General features: G+C 45.4%; 1 long non-coding RNA gene across 1 annotated transcript in view; it reads left to right on the top strand.

The window, feature by feature from the left end:
- LOC111825859 overlaps window positions 1-22,009 on the top strand; it is a 157,308-nt gene that overhangs the window by 118,558 nt on the left and 16,741 nt on the right. Inside the window, exon 7 of the long non-coding RNA XR_002829063.1 lies at window positions 16,033-16,163. This is a non-coding gene — a long non-coding RNA (uncharacterized LOC111825859). The remainder of the gene's footprint in view (window positions 1-16,032; window positions 16,164-22,009) is intronic.

Raw genomic sequence — 22,009 nt, 5'->3', positions numbered from 1 at the left:
AAAACACAGGTTTCTCCCCCCATCCCTTTTTTTTTTTCCTTTTTAACACAAGCCAGGCTGGGAGGGACCTCAATAAGGAAGGAAATCAATAGGAAATGCCTTTAGAAAATGAGATTTTTCCGAAAGCATGTCATGTCATCATTCTAGTTGCAAAGGCTTGGGCCCTGAAATGTGAGACAGGAAATAGGAGAAATCTAAGGCGGCCAATGGGAGGACAAGGCAGAGGCCTCCTCCGCGCAGGAGCCTGTGGTGGCGATGGGCAGTTGGCTGGAGGCAGCACCACCCTTTATTCTCCTCTGTAATGAAGGGTCGGTGATCTGCTCACCGGGGAAGGTAACCATCTTCCTGGGAGTCCCAGGACATAGGAGCAAAACCCAGACAGCCAAGGAAAACCTCCCCACACAGTTCCTTCCAAGCCCGCGGCTGCCACCCACCTGGGGCTCCCTCAGTAAGTGCTGGGGCAGCACGTGGTTTCCTTGGGTCGCTGAGGAAGGGAGGACAATTATCAAGGCCGCATCCCACCCCCTCGCTGTCAGTGCTGGGGGAAAAACAATATTTAGTTAGTTAAACACCCGGCTACGGTTTCGTTTGAAAAGCTGGCTTTGATTAGGAGGCGGCAGGGGTTGATTTATGAGGACAGATGAGAAAAAGAACAAGCATAAATGTGTAGAGCTCACCCAAATGATGACTAAGGGGACACAAGATAGACGGGGTCCTCGCAAGTGGAGACGGAAATGACTTATTAAGCATTTTGGTCCCATCTTGGGTTCATGCAGTCCCAGTTCCAGATGATATTCGTTCAAGATCTTTGTCTAGACTGGTTTTAAATCGGGGGGTGCATCAGGCAGGGGTTGAGGTGCTCACTTTTCCTAGGCAATTCTCACCTCTTAAAAGTTTCTTATGTTCATATAATATATGCAATATAATTTTCTTCACTTCCTGGTTACAAGCTGGTGAAGGGACATTCTTTAGAGCAGTGGTTCTCAACCTTCTGGCCCTTGAAATATAGTTCCTCATGTTGTGACCCAACCATAAAATTATTTTCGTTGCTACTTCATAACTGTAATGTTGCTACTGTTATGAATCGTCATGTAAATATCTGATAGGCAGGATGGTCTTAGGCGACCCCTGTGAAAGGGTCGTTCGACCGCCAAAGGGGTCGCGACCCACAGGTTGAGAACCGCTGCATTAGAGTATTGCTTGAAAATGGAAACCTGGAAACAGTCTACAGTGTCCATCAATGAGGGATGGATTAGATAACCTGTCACTCTCCCAGACCATGGAATTGTATGGGGAGGTTTACAATGAATGTGGCGCTTCTGTTATGTGGGTGTGTGCGGCCACCTTAGGTGCAAATAGTAAGATTCGGGATAGAGTGTGTTTGGCTGAGTCCTTTAAGACACGACCACACACAAACACACAGAGCTGCATATTTCCCCTATGAACATACATGGATATAAACTCACAGACAAAGGCTTGGAAGGATGCACATCAAAATGAGCCCCTGGGGAGTCCTGCCTGTCATGTCTGTATTGTTCGCATGGAGACTGATTGACGCAGTATTTTTGTAATGAAGACATCGTTTGCAACACATGTCCTTACTCGGAAGAGCGATTAGAACTGCCGCCCTTGCCCTGCACACCTTTTCTCCAGACCCCAGCAGTGCCCTCCGACTCTCCAGCCCCTTGGGATCTGCCTCTTGTCTTGGACTCCTGCTAATGCCAACCTGCTATGCGAGCTTCTCCCCTGTGAACTGCTCCCCAAGACTTAACCTGGCCTTGGCCTGATCCTCACCTCAGTGTTACCTCCATGGCTCACCTCACCTGATCCAAGCAGAGCTGGCCCCAGGCTCAGTCTGAGAGAGCCCGTGTTCCAGCTCTTCTTATAGACTGGCTCTTGCAGTTTTGCGTGGCCCCATTTCCCCTTGCCTCCCCTCCTTCCTCTCTTCTGCTGGGGTGGGGGCAGAAGAGGGTGGGAAAGTATACCAAAGGCCCCACCAGGTAGCTCTCCAAAGGCCCCACCCTGCCAGCTCTCGGCATAGCACTGGCCCACCTGATTCTCTCTCCTCTCCCTGGCCCACTGCCTGGAGAGTTCTGGGCAGTTGTTGTTTCTGCACTGATTCCAGAATCTCATTCCTGGGAGGTCCGGCCTGGTGGTGCCCACAAGTCCACGGTGGGCACTCAGGAGAGGTCTCCTTCTGGAACACTCACGGGATCATGTTTTTCCATTGCCCTCAGTAATCTGGCCAAGGAATACGCTAGCTCATTTGTAAGTTGAGAAGATTGGTTTCGATGGTTTCTGAGCTTGCTCCCAGCTCTGACGTCCAGTGTTTCATTGCATGCCTTTGTTGGTGCGCACCTCTCCAGGGTGGGCCTTGGACCATCTTATTCCATTCCCACGGCAACTCTGTGGAGTAGACAGGGCAGCTCATATTTCTCCCATTTTACAGCCTAGGAAAACAAGGTTTTGAGATGGTCAGGACACCCAAGGTCGCTCAGCTGGCACTGGGTTCTGGGCAGGTGTTTGCATATACAGTGTCTGCAAAGAGACTCACCAGACATAAGAGCTTCTCTGATAGATGAGAGGGAAGGGATCTTTCCGGCAGAGGGCAGAGGGCAGAGGGCAGAGGGCAGAGGGCAGAGTAGCACACAGGAGTTGAGGTGGGGTGTGCCCTGATTAGCTCTATGAGGCTGGAGCAAGGGGTGTGGGAAGGTAGTGGAAGAAGAGGAGGCGGACACCTTTCTGTCTCTTTATAAATAAGTTTGCCTCAAATACTTCCTCCTCTGGGAAGCCCTCCAGGCAATGATGTGCTGGTAAATGTTTAATAATAGTCCCTCAAAAAACAAACAAACAAAAAACAAAACAAAATAACAACCTTCATTTATAGTGATTACCAATTACTCCCACCATGGCCAATTTAAGTTAGCAATGTGGTCATGAAAGACTTAGTTAAGAAGAGTTCGCTCTGGGGAGCCAGTAAGGGCCACCTCCAGCTCACCACTGAGTCACTAACTCTTCTCTTTGCTCTTTAAAAAATGTTTTTTATTGATTTCAGAGAGAGGAGGAGGAGGAGGAGGAGGAGAGAGAGAGAGAAAGAGAGAGAGAAAGAGAGAGAGAGAGAGAGATTGATTGGCTGCCTCCTGCATGTCCCCTACTGGGGATCAGGCCTGCAACCTGGGCATGTGCCCTGACCAGGAATCCAACTGGTGACCTCCTGGTTCATGGGTTGACCCTCAACCACTGAGCCACACCTGCTGGGCTTCTCTTTGCTCTTAAACCACTAGTTGCCCCTCTGACTTAGCAACTGTCACATTGCTGAAGCCATCTGTAAGTAAGGCTCTTTTACTAAATCGTGTATAAGAGACTTATTTTTCAAGGGCAGTATCCCTTGTTTTTAAGTGTTTGAGTTAATGATGATGAAGTGAATTAAATGCACTATGAAAATGTGCAAACACGCACAGAGCACTTGGAATAGTTGTGGCACGTGAAAGTGCTATAGAAGCGAAAGCTGTGCCCGCTAGCAGTCAGCTCTCTCCCAGTCCCCAGGAGCACTCACAGCGCTCAGGGATCCGTCTGGTGAAGGGATGAGGAGCTCTAACCCAAGTGGGCACACAAGGCTTTATTTCCTCTCATTCTGCTTATTTTTACAGACCATCCCTTAACCCAGACTAATTTAAAATTCTATGCAACCTTCGGTTTCATGTGGGAAAACCCTCCCACCCAAACCCTGTGGACAGCAAGGGCCTCCAAATCTAGTCTGTTAATTGACTGAGTCTGTTGAGGTGGCACGGTGAGTGGATGCGGATTCTCATGGGGCCTCCACCATTTTTCTTTTAGCTGGGTTTCTGAATGAATTGCTGTACCTCCCTGAGCCAAATTCCCTCATCTGAAAAAGGAAGATAGTGACTCCAGCTTTCTTAGGGTTAATGAGACTAATAATTGAGTTTGGGAGCTGGGCTGTTCTGTTTGCTTCCCAGCCCCACAACTGGCATTTCTCGGCCCAGGGGGCTGACCAGCACAGCATGTCTGGCTCTGTCATCCCCTGAAATGCAGCCAGTGGGAAGTAATGGCAGAAGATTGAGGGGCATGTGGGAAAAGAAAGAGAGGCTCCCTAAGCACTCGCCATGCTTTTGCTTGAGTCTGGCCAATGGCCACAGTCCTCTCTTTACACTGTAGCTCCAGCTCCTCGGTGGAGGCCACTGTCCTTGGGCTCTAGCTAAACCACAAAGGCTGGGGGTGGGGGGATAGAGAAATTAGGTTGCTAATGTTGTAGTTCCTTGTGTCTCAAAATCCATTGTTATTCCCCTTGATCCTACCCAGACGGTAACAAATAGCTCCTTTAATAAAACTTCAGTGTCCCAGGTGAGGGCGTCATCTATTTCCTGCCAGCACCCAGACAATGCCAAGCCTGGTGTCTGGGCACATAAGACAGGCTTATTAATAATATTAGCAGCCACTCTTTACTAAGGGCTGAAGGTGGGCCAACCACTGTGCACGTGTGTTCTTTTTTTCTTCACATACGTTATATCATTTAATCCTCATAACTGCTCTATGTGGAAGGTACTAATTATTGTACCCATTTTGCAGATGAGAAGAGTAGAATTTAAAGTTGTTAGTGATTTGCTAAATCACCCAGCTGGCAAGGAGGGAGCTAGGATTTGAATCAATTGATATTAATCACACTATCATTATTTGGTGAACAGGGACCACGTCTGAGACCCAGAGCCACATTGCAGAGTTGTATACCGGGAGGTGCTGGCTAAACCCTGGCTGGTGGATGAAGGCCGTCAGTTCAGAGCCCTAGGTTTCTGCCTCATCTTTCCTGGAGTTCCCCCTCTGGTGTGGGGGCCACTCTTGCCTCCGTGGACCCTGGCTTCTTGCTTGGAGTGTTCGGGCTGCTATCTCTTCCCAAACAAGCCCCAGTGGATGGGGTTTCCTCTCGTTACCTCTTGCCCACATTTCTATCCGCTCCGAGCGGCTGGAACAGCCTCATTGTGGCTCCTCCACCCTCCTGGTCACCCACACCCACTGGTGTTTACAACATGTCTCCAGCATCTGCGAACTTCATTAGAGCCAGAGCTACACCCTCTTCCTGCTCATTGGTGCAGGCTGTGCATCAGGCCAGACCGAACACGGCTCCCTAGGGTACCTGCCAGACACTTCGACCAGCCAGGCTCATCTCCCTCTCCCGGGGCTCCCGGCCAATTCTGACCCAGAGCCTGTGTCTGTGCAGGAGAAACATTCCTGATGGGGCACCAGGGCCACACTCTGCTCTGGTTTGTGGCCATGGTTAGCACTATTTGGACAGTGGCTTAGCAGGAGTATTAATGTTGGAGTAGGAGCACCTGCTGCTTAGTAGCTCCGTGACCTTGGTCCAGTTGCTTGACTTCTCTGAGCCTCAGGTTCCTGATCTGTAGAACTGGAGATATGTAGAGCTGAGGATGGGGGTTACTGCATGAAAGCTCCTGGCACAGCTTAGGTACAAAATTCTCTCTCTCTTCCCCAAAGGCCACTGTGGGGCTACCAAAGGCCAGATAGTGTAGAGTATATGTGTCGTTTATTTGCTTATTTTGGGAGTGCTCTCTACTAGATGTTGACATGTTGTCAGAGATAATAAGGATAATTACCCTCGCTTTATAGAGGAATATCCTAAGGTTCAGAGAGTTTAAATTAATTTGCTCACGGTCACCCAAATAACAGATTGGGTTCGCAAACATCTCTAATTTAAACCGACTCTTTATTTTTCAATTTTCTCTTGTCATTTTTAAAAGAATGAAAACAACCAAGTGACATAAGCCAAAATGAAGTCATCTTTATTTCTCGTAAAAACATAGCTGCCTTTGCGCTTTGCACTTATTCCCTAGTCAGAGGTTCCCTCGGTAAAGCTCTTGCCATTTGAGATTCCACAGCCTCACCGCCCAGATCTCTCTGGGGGCCCTGGATGCACTGAGCTTCCTCCTCCTGTGGAGGAGGAGATGCTGGGAGCTGCCTGACGGCAGGCTTGTGCTGGAGCGTTTCTTCCACAGGAAACAAGTCAGGACTTGGGGTGGCTGATGGGGTTGACCCTGAGGACAAAATGAGTCTGAAGGTCATTGTCATTATTGCTCATTTTCTTCGTCTTCAGCTCAAAGAGTGACCAATGTTTGAAAGGGCTTCCTCCCACCTCGTCCTTTTACTGAGAATGAAGAATAGAAGCTCTGGGCTGTGAGCTTTAACTCGCAGCCACACCGTGAGCTCCCTGTTGGCACATGGGTCTCACTGATCACCCAGCCCTTTGTGGCCCCTTCCCATAGTGCTTTGCACACGACCGCAGGCAAACATGAATGCACAAACATTTAAACATTTACTGAGCACTCTGCCTGTCCTCTATGTCATGTTGGGTGCTTTCACACAAGAAAAATAAAAATCACTTGTCCCAGGCCACACCAAATAGTGGTGGAGGTTGGCTCTGAACCCAGGGAGACCTTCCGACTCCATAGTTAATGCGCTTCCCTCCACATCTCCACTGTCACTCAGTATCTCCCTCAGTGTTGGCTGTTGAGCAAGATTTAAAAGTCTTTCCTTTCAAAGGTTGCCAGCAGCGCTGTATATGCTGCTGGGGGAAGGAGGGTGAATGAGGAAGGCATGATCTCCTCACAGAAAGGGTTATAATGAGCTTCAGCTGTCTGGGTGGCTCACTCGCCATGTGAGAGTAAAGAGGATCAAAGAGACCAATGTGTCACCATGGGAACTGTCCCAGTTTTATAATCTTCGTTTTTCAAAGGCCTGAATATGAACACATGGAAAGCAGGAAGAATGCGGCGAATGGGAAGTGACGCCGGCTAATGATTTAAATATAAGTTTTAAAGAGGGAAATCAGAGCGCGGAGAAATCTTTCGAGCAGCTTTATAAATAGCGGCTCAGCTCACATTTCCAGGATGAGTAACAATCGACTGCAGGTGAGGAGGAAAATTATGGGCCCATATCTGGAAAAGACGCATTGAGATTGTGGTTGTTGGCCCAAAGATACAGCAATAGTCTTGCTCCAGGAGAAGTGGGAGGGGCCTCTGTAGGATAGCACCTGAGTGGGAGGTGCCTGGAAGAGCTGTGGAAGAAGAAAGGACCAGGGGTGACATTGTTGAGGGACTTGGTCAGATTGAAAAAAAAGGCCACAAATTATTCTCCAACCTGTATACATATCCCTGTGCATGTGCCTGCCATTCCTCTCCTCAGGTCATGGGACCTCCAGCCATGGAATATGGACTTGCATACGTGCCTTGTTTAGTCAGTGAGATACTAGCAAATGTCATGGAGGCAGAGGCTCGAAAAATGCTTCAGATTAAGGAGAGCCCTATCCTACTGCGCCTGGTTACACTGAGCCCACCCCCATATGGATAAGCGTAGGCAGCTGCCGGATGATGAGAGACATGCAGTCCAGTTCCTTCCTTCACCCCTGCTGCTAGCCAGCCAGACATATGTTAGACTGTGATGGCCAGCTGACCTCCAACAAGTGAGTGGGCCCAGGTGATCCTAGATGGAGCAGAGCTGAGATGTTCCAGCCCAAAGTTTTTATTCTTAGAGTCCTAAGTGAATAGAGGGTTGTTGTTTAGAGCTGCTGAGTTTTTGGGTGATTTGTTATGCAGCAAAAACTAACTGATACATGGTATATACAAGAGATTGCAAACACCAAGTGGGAAAAGGAAAATGCACTCTTGATGTAGTTGAACAACGGGGGTTGGCAACAAGCTACTGCCCATGAGCCAAACCTAGCCCAATACTTTTTTTTTTTTTGCAAATAAAGTTTTAATGGAACACAGTTAAACTCATTTGTTTACATAGCTGGCTTTGCTCTATAACAGCAGAGTTAAGTAGTTGCGATAAAGACTGTCTGGCCCACAAAGCCTAAGGTATTTACTATCTGACCCTTTACAGAAAAAAATTAATATAGGATATAATAGTAAATGGGACTTCAACTATAAACCTTCATCAAATAGAAGTAGAGAAGCACATATTAAAAATAACCAAATGAATATTATTAATTTTTTCTTATTAAAAATGAGATATGCTCATTATAAAAAAATGTAGACACTAAGGAAAAGCATATCAAAGTGAAAGTCACCTGTATGTTCACCATTCAGAGATAAACTTTTGCAACTTTAAGACATGTCCTTCCAAACATTTCTCTTTTCCTATATATTTTTCCTTTAAAAGAAATTGAACTAACTAATCATACTTTTTACACTTAGTATGTTGCTGATATGTGATAATAATTATGTACTACAGCATCATTTTCAATGTCTATATTGTATTTAGTTGTACAAAGACTATCATATATTGATTACCCGATCCCGCATTGCTTTAATATTTAGTTTGCTTCCAATATTCACTATCTTAAAAACTGCTGTGATCAATGATGAACCTATGCACATAATAAGACACTTCTAGGAAGTCATCGTTAAAGTCAAATTATATAAGACAGCACATAAAGAGATAATAATAGAAGTGTAATCTTGGCATCAAAGGTTATCCATATTTAATGTTTACATAGACATCCTCCAGTTGCCATCCAGAAACTCTGTATCAACTCACCTCCCCACCAATAATGGTTAGAAAAAAATATATGATTTTGACTTGCAAAGTAGGTCATTTCATGTACTGGAGCATAGAGGAAGCAAGTAGAGGAATCCATCCACGTCTGTCCTATGAGGAGGAACTGGGATAACCTTCGGAGAAAATGACCCTGTCATTTCAGAGTTCTCAGTGGGAGGGGACAGCGAAGAGGCTGATTGGATGACTCAGCCTCTGTAAAGCTCTCCACAGTCAGAAAACATGAGGCAGCCTCGGCTAATGAAATGTCAAATAGAGATAGATGTTAATCTGGGCCCAAGTAAGCAACGGCATCACCACATGGTGGGGATCTGGTGGCTTAACGACCAGCCGCGTGTGAAAAAGACCAGGGAGCTCCATGCAGATCAGCAGGGAGGCGTGGTGCCATCAAAGCCAAGCTCTCCGTTGGCTTCATGGTGTCTGGAGGTGAGTTTCAGGTTCCACTCTGGGTTCCATTCTGGCCGCTTTAAGGGAGATGTGGGTGATCTGGGGGCTTCTGAGGTCAGAAGGAGGGACTCTAGTTCATTTCATTTGAAGAAATATTAAAAGAGTCAGGAAGGCTTAGCTTAGAAAAAAAAAGGAGTTAGGAGGGATTTTAAAATCTTTTTTCATATTTTGGTTTTCAAAATAAAAATATCAGTATTATTTTTAAATTATAAAACCCTAACACTCGATACAAAAAAAGGTGAACACAACCAAAAGGGGTAATGAAGGAAGGTATTATTTTGACTTGTATTAGCCAAGAGAATGCCATTGATATATATATATATATATATATATATATATATATATATATATATATAATTTTTTAAAAAATTTTTTTATTGCTTAAAGGGTATTACATATGTGTCCTTTTTTTCCCCCCTCCCTTGACAATCCCCTGGCCTCCCCTACCCCCCAGTGTCTTATGTCCATTGGTTATGCTTATATGCATGTATACAAGTCCTTCGGTTGATCTCTTACCCCCCTCCCTCCTGCCCCCCAACCCTCCCCGGCCTTCCCGCTGCAGTTTGACAATCTGTTTGAGGCAGCTCTGCCTCTGTATCTATTATTGTTCAAAAGTTTATAATGGTCTCTATTAATTTTTTTTTTCTTACAAAAAGCTTTATTGTGTCATTTGGTCCCATGCATGGGAGAGGGCTTCATGGTGGTTAAAGAATGGCTAGCAGTTTGGGGAGAGGCTCAGGTAACAGTCAGACACCAGGGGATGCAGAGGGACCCCTCAAAGGCCTCAGGCTCCCAAGGCTCCTCGTCATCATGCTGGAGAGTGAGCCTTGGAAGAGATACTCGCCCCGCCCAGCCCAGCGTGGGGGCCGGCAGCCTGCAGATGTGAGTCAGGTGTCGCCCATCTTCTTGATGAGTTTTACCTCCTCACCCAGGAAGTGGTTCTCCAGGAAGTCACAGGGATGAGGGAATGCAAGGGGAGAACCCAGGGCCTGTAGCTCCAAAAGGGCCTGGGTCAGACTCCTCTCCAAGGCCAGGGCGACTTCCATGGCCCTGAGTTTTGCCTGCTCACCTGGGGAGGCTCAGCATGTCCTGGAAGAGAATTCGGCCACTGCGCTGGTTTTGCAACTTTAAGAGACACTCAGCGCCCTCGCACTTCTCCGCCAACTTGTGGAAGAAGCAGCCCAGGCCCTCCAGAGCCACATCTCATGGTCAAAATAGCAGCCCGAGAGAGGTAGGTGTGCGAGGCCCGCAGAGGCAGGCTGGCCAGGCAGTTGACCGCAGCCTCTACCTCGGTGGAATAATTCTGACGAATTTGGGAGCTCATGGCTGTTCAGCAATAAGGAGTGAAGGTAGACAAAACCCCGGTGTGTTGGCTGGTCCTGGAGGTGGTTGTGAAGGTGGTGACTGGATAAGACGCAGAAGAGTGAGTGGCCAGAGACTGGAAGAAAGGGCATCCCTGTTCCGTCCAAATACTGTTGAAGCAAGAGACAGATCCAGGACCACTGAGGGCACTGCTGCCATTGATATCTTAATGAACATGCTTATAGAGAGCATTTTGCAAACTCATGCACACAAAATATGCATACAATATTACATGAAAGCTGTAATACTAATCTTTTTCTTACTCAACATTATGAAATGAACATACTTCTGTGTCAACTAGATTATCATCTTTAATGGCTACTTAGAATTTCATTTTAGCCCTAGCTAGTTTGGCTCAGTGGATAGAGCATTGGCAGGTGGACTGAAGGGTCCCAGGTTCGATTCCAGTCAAGGGCACATGCCCAGGTTATAGGCTTGATCCCCAGTAGGGGGCATGCAGGAGGCAGCCAATCAATGATTCTCTCTCATCATTGATGTTTCTCTCTCTCTCTCTCTCCCTCTCCCTTCCTCTCTGAAATCAATAATAATAATAAAAAAGAATTTCATTTTCTGGTTTTACCATAATTCATAGTATCAATTTCTTATTGGTAGAAATTTAGTTGCAAAACATTTCTGCTGTTATTTTGTTAATTATCTTCTTAGGGTAAATTCCTAGAAGTAAAACTTCTGGATCAGACTGTTTGCACAATTAAAAATTAGAAATTATTATGCTGTCCTCCAGAAAGATTGAACCAATCTATACTCTACAATTATCTTGGTTTTATGTTTCTTAGGTTACTTTGGCTCATTTGAATTTTTTAATACATTTAGTGCCATTGCACTTCTTTTTTTAACATATATTTTTATTGATTTCAGAGAGAAAGAGAAAGGGAGAGAGAGAGATAAAAACATCAGTGATAAGAGAGAATCATTGATCGGCTGCCTCCTTCACACCCCACACTGGGATCAAGCCTGCAACCTGGGAATTGAACCATGACTTCCTGGTTCATAGGTTGACGTTCAACCACTGAGCCACACCAGCTGGGCACCATTGCATTTCTTAATTTATAAATTGCCAGTCAATATCCTTTGCCCATTTTGCTTTTGAACAAATTTTTATGAGTTCTTTGTAGGTGTAATAACAGTATGTCTCTCATACATATCACATGCACACATTTCCCCCCTCCAGTATGCCAATTAATCTTCTTTATGGTGGTTTGTTTGTTTGTTTTGGTTGATCATTTTCTTTACTACAGTTTTCAATTTTTATGTAGCCAATTCTATTCATTTTTCCCATCCTTCAGGATCTTTAATGGTTGTCATATGGAAGAGGATTAGACACTGACTCAGTTTATGAAAAAGACAGAACCAGTCCAATGGGAGAAAAGTTGCAGCGTGGCAGACTTCAGCTAAGCATAATAAACAACTTTCTTCCAATTAGAACTGTCAATGTGGAATGCGCTGCCTCGTAGGTAGTGAGATGTCCCATAATTAGGGACTATCAAGCATGAATTGCATGACCACCTGACGGTGATGCTGTGCAGGGTGAGGCCAGATGGCTTAATTATTTACAAGGCAGATTTTTTAATGGGGTGACAATAATTTAATTCGACTCGGTTTGCCCAGGGAACTTTTCTCAAAACTGTAATACCATCTAAAACCGTGGGCTTTCCAAGAGCAACTGGACAAAAGTTGGTGTGGCTGGGTTGGCAGCACTGAGTTAACACAGTTCTGACCTACTGATTATTATTAGAAAGCATACCAGGAGAACGTAGGGGCCATGTGGTGGTCCTTCATGAGTTTTACTTTCATCACCATGCATCACCTCACAGCCACAGAAATTTCCATGAAACCATATGAAGCTCATAGTAGCTCGTCTCCCACAGCTGGGAATGAAGATGGGTTTAGGCAGAGCTGACTTCCTAGCACAGGTCAAGCATGGGCCTGGAGAGCACCAGAGCCAAGTGGTGCAAGGCAGAGTTAGAGAAGCAATCTGCTATGATGCCGCTATTGTACAATTGGCAAAACTGAGTTACAGAGAGGGGAGGGGTTATCCCACCAGATAAGTCTCAGAACAGTAATGAGGATCTGCACTTCCTGATCTGTTTGACCATGTTGGTCTTCTTTTTTTGCTCTTCAGGTATTGTTTTTTGTTAGACAGGATTGGTGGGGAATCGTTAGGGTTCAATGTAGACTTGGAAGAATGCTCTCACCATCCATCTACTCATTCATTCATTCATTCGACAATATATCATGAACTCCTATCATGTGCAAGCCACTGGGAATTTAGCAACTTGAAACTATTAAGATAACATAGGGTAGTGAAATGGCTGAAGTACTGGGTGCTTTGGTTGCTCATGGCCTTGGCATCAAAGCTGGTCTGGAGAATCAGGAAAGGCCTTCTGGAAAGACTGAAATTAGAGATTTAAAGAAGGAGGAGGAGTTGGCCATGAGGAGGCAGGGCTGAATAAATGTTTCAGGGAAAGGAAAAGCCAGAGAGAAATTTAGATCTCCACATCTCTAGAGTTGTACAGGGATGCTTCTGATGTGATGTAGAGGAAAGAACCAGAATTTAAATCAAGGGAGCAGGTGTTTGGCTTTCAGCCCTGCCAGCTCGTGGCTACATGACCTTGGCAAATAACATAATCTATCTCAACCTCAATTTTCTCATTTGCCAAATGGTGATAATAATACCTGCTTCACAGGATTATTCTGAGAATGGGATGAGCTAATGGATGTAAAATTGGCCTGTGTGGGGCTAGGTTTTGAATATCTTAAAGCCTTCATATTGAAGATGTCTATTTTTTTTAACCTAGTCCAAATCTTCCTTGCTGTCTGTGAATACATGTCAACTGGATCAGTTCAGCAGGCTCTTGCTTTCTCTCTCAGTTCCTGCTTGGGGTCATTGTGAATTCAGGTACTGATAACATGAAAGAAATATGACACAAGGATCTAAAGTTGGAATTAAGTTGGAAGTTTAGTCAAAAGTGGTATCTGTCTTCTACTGTGTCTGCTGCTCAGCTCACCACATCTAGTCTATGAGCTCCTACAAGGGTATAAAATAGGTTCTAAAAATAGGTCATTTCCTTATTCCCAATGATAAGATTCCCAAGAGCCGCACTGAGTAGATGCTCAGCAAATTTTAGTTAGATGGAACCAAAGATAGTCTGAGAACTTTCTTTGGGCAGAATTTAAAGGGTAGAAAACATGGTATAGATCCGAGAGATTATGAAAAGAAAAATCTGTGTAGGTGGGGGAGGGTTTGCAGAGGTAAGGCTGGAATGTTTAGCTTTCATAGATGCTGCCAACGAACTTTCAGAATGGCAGTACCACTTTATGCTCATATCAGTGATGTATGAGAAATGCAGTTACTCACATCCTTAGCTGATGTCAGTCTTTTTAATTTTAGCAATTCTGGTGGGGGAGAGGTGCTATTTCATTGTGGTTTGATTTTACATTTTCCTAATGGTTAATGATTTTGAACCTCTTTTCATGCAGTTATTAGCCATTTGAATATCTTTTTTTGTGTGACATGCCTGTTCAAATCGTTTGCTCATTTAAAAAAATGTTGATTATCTTTTATTAATTTGGGGGAGTTCTTTATTTTTTTAAAATTTGTTTACTTAAAAACATTTCCCCCAGCTACAGTTGGCATTCAGTATTACATTTGTTTCAGGGGTACCTCATACTGGTTAGACATTTATATAATTTAAGAAGTGATCCCCTTGATGTCTAATGCCCACCTGGCACCGTGCCTAGTTGTTACAGTATTATTGACTACAGTTGGGGAGTTCTTTATGTTATGGATACAAGTCCCTTGTTGGGTAGATCTACTGTAAATCTCTTTCCTCATCTGAGACTTGCCCTTTTACTCTTCATGGTCTCGTCTGATAAAATAAGTTCTTAATTTTAATGAAAAATAGTATGCCAACATTTTCTTTTAAGCTTTGTTCTTTGTGAACTATTTAAGAAGTTTTTAGCTACTCCAAGGTGAGGAAGATATTCTATTTGGTTTTTTTTTCTAGAAGCCTTCTATGAAGTTTTTATTTTGAAAAAATTTCAAACCAAAAGTAGCGAGAATAGTGCAATGAATTCATGTATGTCCTTCGCCAAGATTCACCACTTACAATTTTTAATGAACTATTTTTTCTAAATAAAAAGAAATGTTTGCATATGGTTACAAATATCCAGTCTGATGGATGGTAAAGTGACAAGTCATCTTCTAATGGCCCTGATCAAGTCTTCTTCCCCAAAGGCAACCAATGTTAACACTTTCTTACACCAACTTTTATAGATATACATCCATATGTTTACAAATACTCCTTTTACTTATTTACCGAATAGGACCTATGAACAAGGCTGTCCTGAACATTACTACCTTACTTCTTTTACTTAACTAGGTATCTCAGTGCCCTTCCCCTGTCAGCCCCTTTGGAAATGACCTTGTTGCACGTAAGGGCTGCAGATAATGGCTTTGTTTCAAAGCTTTATAATTTAAAGCTCTGATCCCTCCTGAAGAGAACAGTTAGGTTGTGTTTAGACTTCCCTTATCACAAACACGGCTGCAGTAAACATCCTTGTGCATAGGACTTTGTTCCAAGGGTCTGGGTGTTTACAATTCTACGAGTTCTGGTCAAATTACAAAAAAAAAGTTATCTTGGTTTAAAACCTCCAGAGAAAGATGAGGTCTTTCCTCTCTCTGGAGGAGTGGTATTCAAGTAAACAGAGAAGAGGGAAGCAACTTATAATGGAAGGAACGATAGAAACAAAGGCTTAGAGTGGAGTTTCTTAACCTCGGCACGATTGACATTTTTGGCCGGATAATTCTCTGTTGTGGGGCTGTCCTGAGGACTGGAGGATGTTTAGTGACATCCTAGCCTCTACCCATGAGGTGCCAGGACAGGCCACCCTCTCCCCATGTAAGGTGTGACCTTGGCCAATGTTCCCTGCGGGACAAAATTTCCCTAGGTGGAGAGCTTGGAAGAAGGGATGTTCAAGGATCAGGCCATGGAGTGTGTGTGAGTGTGCACGCGTGTATGTGTGTGTGTACAGTGAGCACAGGTACAAACCTGAGAAGACAGCACGGAGGGTTAGTCTCAGGAGAGGACTGTTTCTGCCCTGGATTGTCTCACTTTACATAAGAGCCCCTATGTTGTAGAAATCCCCTCCTTTTGTGGATTTTTGTTTGGTGCGGTGAGAAAGCCACAGAATAACCCTTCTGCCTCTATTAATAATGAGCAACTCAGGGGTGGTGCTTTACCTGCACACAGGTTGTTCTGACCTTTTCTCTTACTTGAATCTTGCAAGAGCATAGAGGGTCCTGCTCCCTGGTGTACAGATGAGGAAGGGAGGCCCAGGGAGGGGAGGAGAAGCTGGGGCCCTCCCCTGGCCCTCAGGTCACAGCACTCCCACTGCTCTGCTGGGAGAGGCTTTCCCAGCCAGCCTAACAATGGCAATGTCTGAAGACACAGTATGGAGCCATTTACATGTATTTTCATCATTGTTTCCATCATCTGTTGACCCTCAGAATAGGCTCTAAGTTCTCTCTCTCTCTCTCTCTCTCTCTCTCTCTCTCTCCTCACGTTTTGGTTTATTTTGGGAAGTGAGATCACCGGATTACCCTTTGCTTTCTTTCAGGAACTCCTGCTGCACCGTAACCACACCCAGGAGTAGAGCACGTGGTTGGACCTTCATGGAATATATGACAGCCCCTCTGCGGCTCAGTTTCCTGATCGGCGGAATGATACCTCTGCTCCCACGCTCTACAGGTCTCGCTGTGTTATGATTAAGTTCGCTCCTTGGCAGGCATAACTTGCTAACTCATTATTACGAATGGATATAGAACTTCAGTTTCTGACGAAGTGCCTGGTGCATAGTAGGTGCGCAGTCAATGTTTATTGAATGACAAAGTGTATAGTTACATGGTTATCTAGGAGCAGTGCTACATGGGCAAGTAGGGAGCCTGCCTGGGTTCTGGGCCTCAGGGGCCGCTGAACTTTGGAATGCTATCCCCAACATTTTCTAAGCCCCTCTAGGGATCAGGACTCACCAGAGCCAGCAATGTCATCCAGACAGGGTACTCTGGGCCCAACTTGGACCCACTTTGGCTTTGGACTCCATGTCTCCCCTGTGGCGTGCTCTCTCACCCCCTACCTAGTGCATGGGGTCAACCAGATGCCCTAGAGGAGCCCCAAGCCTGGCACCTAAAAGGTTGTCCAAGGGACCCATGACCAAGCCCCAGTGCCAGGAGGGCTGCCTGGTGAAAGGATCTTTTCTGCTGGCTGGAGAGTATTTATTTTGCAGGATCGATCACATGAAATTGGGCTGTCAGAAGGTGCTGAAACACTGCTTTTGGTGACTCAGATTGTTTATATATGTAGAGGACTCACAAAAATATTTGCATGAGCCCCCATATACCCTGAGGGTACTCCTATCTAGTAGGTCATCATTCATTCATTCATTCATTCATCCATTCATTCAATGGAGTTTACGCTTTCAAGTGACCTGCAATTAAGTAGTGTAGTTGCTATAATAAGTGCTATGCTATTTTATTATTATTATTGGCAGTATGGACACAACACGGGACCCCTAACAAAGAAGTGATTAATCCAGCCGGCACATGGTGTATGGTCTCCACATGAGGGAGATTACCTTCATGGAGGTGGTAGCCCTGGAGCTTAGGCGAAAGGATGCCTAGAATTTTTCCAGGAGGGACTTGTCATGTTCGGGGAACAGAAAAGAATTCTATGAGGCTAACGGACATGTGGGGATGGAAGAGAGATGGGAGATGAACCGGAAAGGAAGGTGGGCCCATAATGTGCAGGATTCTACCAGGCGGAGGTTTCTCAACCTCTTTTCTGAAGAAAAGGCAGAACCACCCGGTGCTTTCTAGCCAGGAATGAGATGGTCAGTTACATAGTTTAGAAAGTGCAACCCGGTGGCTGGGTGGAGGTCAGATGGGAGGAGAGCAGGCTCTGGGGAAGAGGCAGCCAGCAGCTGACTGACGGTGGTGGCCAAGGAGAAGGAGAGGCTGCAAAGCCAGCTGCTCGATCCCCAGACCCTGAACGAGTGGGGGCACCAGAGCCACCATGTCCTCTCTCCAATGGCATGCTCTCCTCTGCCCTTGCTACTCCTCTCGTGTCCCGCTTCTCCTCTAGTCTGAGGAAGCGAGGCAGGGACTGAGATGAGAGACTCTGCTGGACGTGAGGGAAGCTGAGATGAACAGCGCGCTGGGCAGCCCACCCTCGGGAAGACCTTCCTAGAAGGGCTCACAGAGCATTGTTTGCAGCCTGAATGGAAGGCCCCCCAGAGGCTCTGGGTTTATCTTGAGGGGCTCCAGGTGGGCTTGCCAATTGCCAGATGCCTGCAGAGTGGCCCAGGCAGGGCTCACCTCCTCCCCAGTGTCCCTGCTGCATGGCGTGCACCCCACCACGCCGCCCTGGGCTCTTCTGTATAGTCCTCCTCACCTAGCATGTGTGGGTCCCCGTCAGGACCCGTTGCATCTCTGGAAATGACCTCAGTCTTTACAATATTTGTTCTTTTTGGCTTTTAAAACAATGTCCTCGTTTCACCAGAGGAAAAGGGAAAGAGACTCTCTAAACGAGCCGGCTGCCCTTTGTTCTGGGCCCATAAATCTGGCGCGAGCACATGTCCGGCCTTCCCGCCCCTCCTGCATCATTGTCCCCGCTGCTGATTAATAGGTCAGAGCTAACTTTAAACTGGCATTTCCTGACCAGCCCATCTCGCAGCCACCACCCCGCCTGGCTGCTTCTTAAAAACCCTCCGAAGTTTAGAACATGATTTCATTGCCTCCCGCAGGCTCCTCCTCTCGGTGGGTTCCCAGGCCACGGCTCTAACACTGGCCAAAGCTGCCTGCGCCGTGCAGGAGCTGGCCCGAGGATGGGCTCGGGCTGAGTGGCGGGCATGTCTCAGGGTGTTGGTGCCCCCCGGGCCTATCTAGTCTTGGAAGATGCTAGCTACACACCATCAGAGGACTCGCCCGGAGAGGGGGTGTGACAATTAGTATGACAGGGTGTTTTATTTTGCCTTTGTCTTTCTCTAATGTCCTGTGTGTGACTGAATTATATCTCAGCCACGCCACGAGATGTTATGGAAGAGAAAGTACTAGCATGGAGAGATGTTGTTGATGTTGACTGAGGAAAGCAGGGTATAAAAATTGAGTGTATCTCTTACCCAGACATATAGTTCTTTTTTAAAATAATTTCAATTATAGTCTACATTCAATACCATTCTGCATTAGTTGCAGACGCACAGCATAGTGGTTAGGCAATCATGTACTCCACTGAGTGGTCCTCCCCATCCTTGAAGCACCCACCTGGCCCCTATGTAGCCTTTACAATCCAGCCATTGCTCACTACATTCCCTATGCTGCAGCCTGCATCTCTGCGACTCTCCTGTAACTACCAGTTTGTACTCAATCCCTTCACCTTCTTTATCCAGCCCCCTCTCCCCTCCCCTCTGACAGTTATCAGTCTGTTCTCTGTATCTGTGAGTCTGTTCCTATTTTGTTTGTTAGCTTAGTTTGTTCATTAGATTCACATGAATATGGTATTTGTCTTTCTCTGACTGGCTTATTCCACTTAGCATAATACTCACCAGGTCCCTCCATGCTGTCTCAAAAGGTCAGATTTCCTTCCCTTTTACAACTGAGTAGTATTTCATTGTGTAGATGTACCACAGTTTTGTTTTTATTTTTATCTACTCATCTACTGATGGGCACTTGGGCTGCTTTCAAATCTTGGCTATTGTAAATAATGCTGCAATGAACGTAGGTCTGCATATATTCTTTTGAATTAGTGTTTGGTTTTCTTTAGCTATATTCCCAAAAGTGGAATTGCTGGGTCATAAGGAAGTTCCACTTTTAATTTTTTGAGGTAACTCCATACTGTTTTCCACAGTGGCTGTACCAATCTGCATTCCCACCAACAGTGTACAAAGGTTCCCTTTTTTCCCAGTCCGTTTTTTTTAAGAAGTCATCTTTTTTTATTTTTTTATTTTTTATTGATTTCAGAGAGAAAGAGAGAGGGAGAGAGAGATAGAAACATCAATGATGAGAGAGAATCATTGATTGGCTGCCTCCTGCACACCTCCTACAGGGGATCAAACCCACAACCTGAGCATGTGCCCTTGACCGGAATCGAACCTGGGACCCTTCATTCTGCAGGCCGATGCTCTATCCATTGAGCCAAACCAGCCAGGGCCCAAATCCTTTTCAAAACTTGTTTTTCATTTTATTTATTGATGATAGCCATTCCAACAGGTGTGAGATGATATCTCACTGTGGTTTTAATTTTCATTTCTCTGATGATTAGTAACATTAAGCATCTTTTCATATGTCTACTGGTCCATCTGAATGTCCTCTTTGGAGAAGTGTCTCTTCAGATACTTTGCCCATTTTTAAATTGGATTGTTTGGTTTTTGGGTATTGAGTCGTATAAGTTCTTTACAAATTTTTGATATTAACCCCTTATCAGCAGTATCATTGGCAAATATGTTCTCCTATTCAGTGGGGTTTCTTTTCCATCCTAGTCTTTGATTGTCCTTGGCTAATGGTGGTTCCTGACACCTCCATAATAACGGTCTCAGAATTTTACAACAAACGTGCACGGTAGAAATGTTCTTCCACTGAAGTCAGAGAGGGTGAATGGCTGCTCAGTCCAACAACAACTCTGGACAGCTTGAAGTTCAGGCCTGTCCAGCTACCCAGCCTTTTCCCCGCTTTGATTGGATGAAAGTTCCTTCTGGACCTTCCATCTCAAGGTCACTGGCTTTCCCTTTCTCTTAATATTTTCTCTTTCATCAGTGACTATTCTGCAGGCAGTGTTCAAATGTTCAGTAAACTCAAGGAGGCCAGGGACCCTTGTCATCAGAGCCAATGGCTGTCTGGGGAGCTGACAGAGTTGTACCTTCAGCGATTATTAGAACAGAGAAGTTAAGGGCTGTTTGTAGGAGCAAACCCTCCCCATTGCTCATGTCCCATCCACCTCTGGTAAGGTCATGGGGGATATGTTGGGATAAGTATTCTTTCTTGACTCTGGAAATGAAACTTGTGTTACATTTAGCTGTGGACACATCTGCCGAAGCAGCTGCTCACATTGCACAATGCCTGCTTCTCACCAGCTAGCTCTGGTCTGACCATGGGCAGAGGACACGATCATCTTTCTTGCTCAAGGATGAGCTGCAGTGATGAAAATAGACTTCCCCTCACCCCACATCTCCCACAACTAATGAAGAGAAGAGAAGTATTTCCACTATGTCTGTGAGGGATATGGTGGGATGTGGGTGGCAGAGTGGACCTGGCTTCATGGTCAGAGAAGCCTGGGTTTCAATCCCAGCTCTCTGTCTGAACTTCCTGACCTTCTGCATTCCCATTGGTAAAGTGGAGACAAGAATATGACTTATCTCAATGGTGAGAGTAAGGTTGACAAAGTTTATACCAGGGCCTGGTAATCGCAGGCATGGTTCTAAGGACTTTATTCATGAACTCATTCATCCTCACCACAAACCCTGTTGCAGAAGAGGAACCTGGAGCAAGGGAGATGATATAACTTGCCCAAAGTCAGAGTAAGTGGTGAACTGGGATTCAATCTAGGTGTCTGTGATCTAAGCTACGTAAGGCTCTGTGCTGCCTCTCACTATAGTATGCAGTAAGCTCGTGCATGAGAAGTCCCTCTACTCACCTATGCAAAGGACTTTTATTTTTTTTTAACAGAAGAGGATCTGTTCCATGAGAGTAGGAGATGAAACTCAAATACAACAAACCAGAGAAGAAATTCTTTTTTTTCTTTATTGATTAAGGTATTACATATGTGTCCTTATTCCCCCATTACCCCCCCCCCCATTCATGCCCTCCCCCCCGCTGATGTCTGTGTCCATTGGTTAGGCTTATATGCATGCATACAAGTCCTTTGGTTGATCTCTCCCCCTTACCCCAACCCTCCCCTACCTTCCCTCTGAGGTTTGATGGTCTGATCGATGTTTCTCTGTCTCTGGATCTGTTTTTGTTCATCAGTTTATGTTGTTCATTATATTCCACAAATGAGTGAGATCATGTGATAGTTATCTTTAGAGAAGAAATTCTAAGGAATTCTATAGAGACTCCTAGAACAGCAGAACCTGCTAATGACAATATTGAGGTATTTATGAATTAGACGATAGACTAGAACAGTGGTTGGCAAACTCATTAGTCAACAGAGCCAAATATCAACAGTACAATGATTGAAATTTCTTTTGAGAGCCAAATTTTTAAACTTAAACTATATAGGTAGGTACATTGTTATTAACTTAATTAGGGTATTCCTAAGGCTTAGGAAGAGCCACACTCAAGGGGCCAAAGAACTGCATGTGGCTCGCGAGCCGCAGTTTGCTGACCACAGGACTAGAACATTCTGAAAGGGGTTTCCTCACCCAGGCAAGTGAGGCTTAAGGGAAGTCATAGCAATGCCTGGGCAGAGCCGATCCTGGCATCATCCAAGCCAGTGTCTTGGCCAATAGACTGAGAATTACAACTTTATGGACATCTCTGTCCCCACTGAGTCCATCTGCCAGGGAGATGAGGATGTTTGATGAGGGTGATTTGAGTTTCTGCTCTACC

The sequence above is a fragment of the Myotis lucifugus genome, unplaced genomic scaffold, assembly GCF_000147115.1.
Source record: "Myotis lucifugus unplaced genomic scaffold, Myoluc2.0 scaffold_43, whole genome shotgun sequence".
NCBI classification, from domain to species: domain Eukaryota; kingdom Metazoa; phylum Chordata; class Mammalia; order Chiroptera; family Vespertilionidae; genus Myotis; species Myotis lucifugus.
Note: the sequence above shows the minus strand (reverse complement) of the source record. Positions and strands in the feature narration are given on the sequence as shown.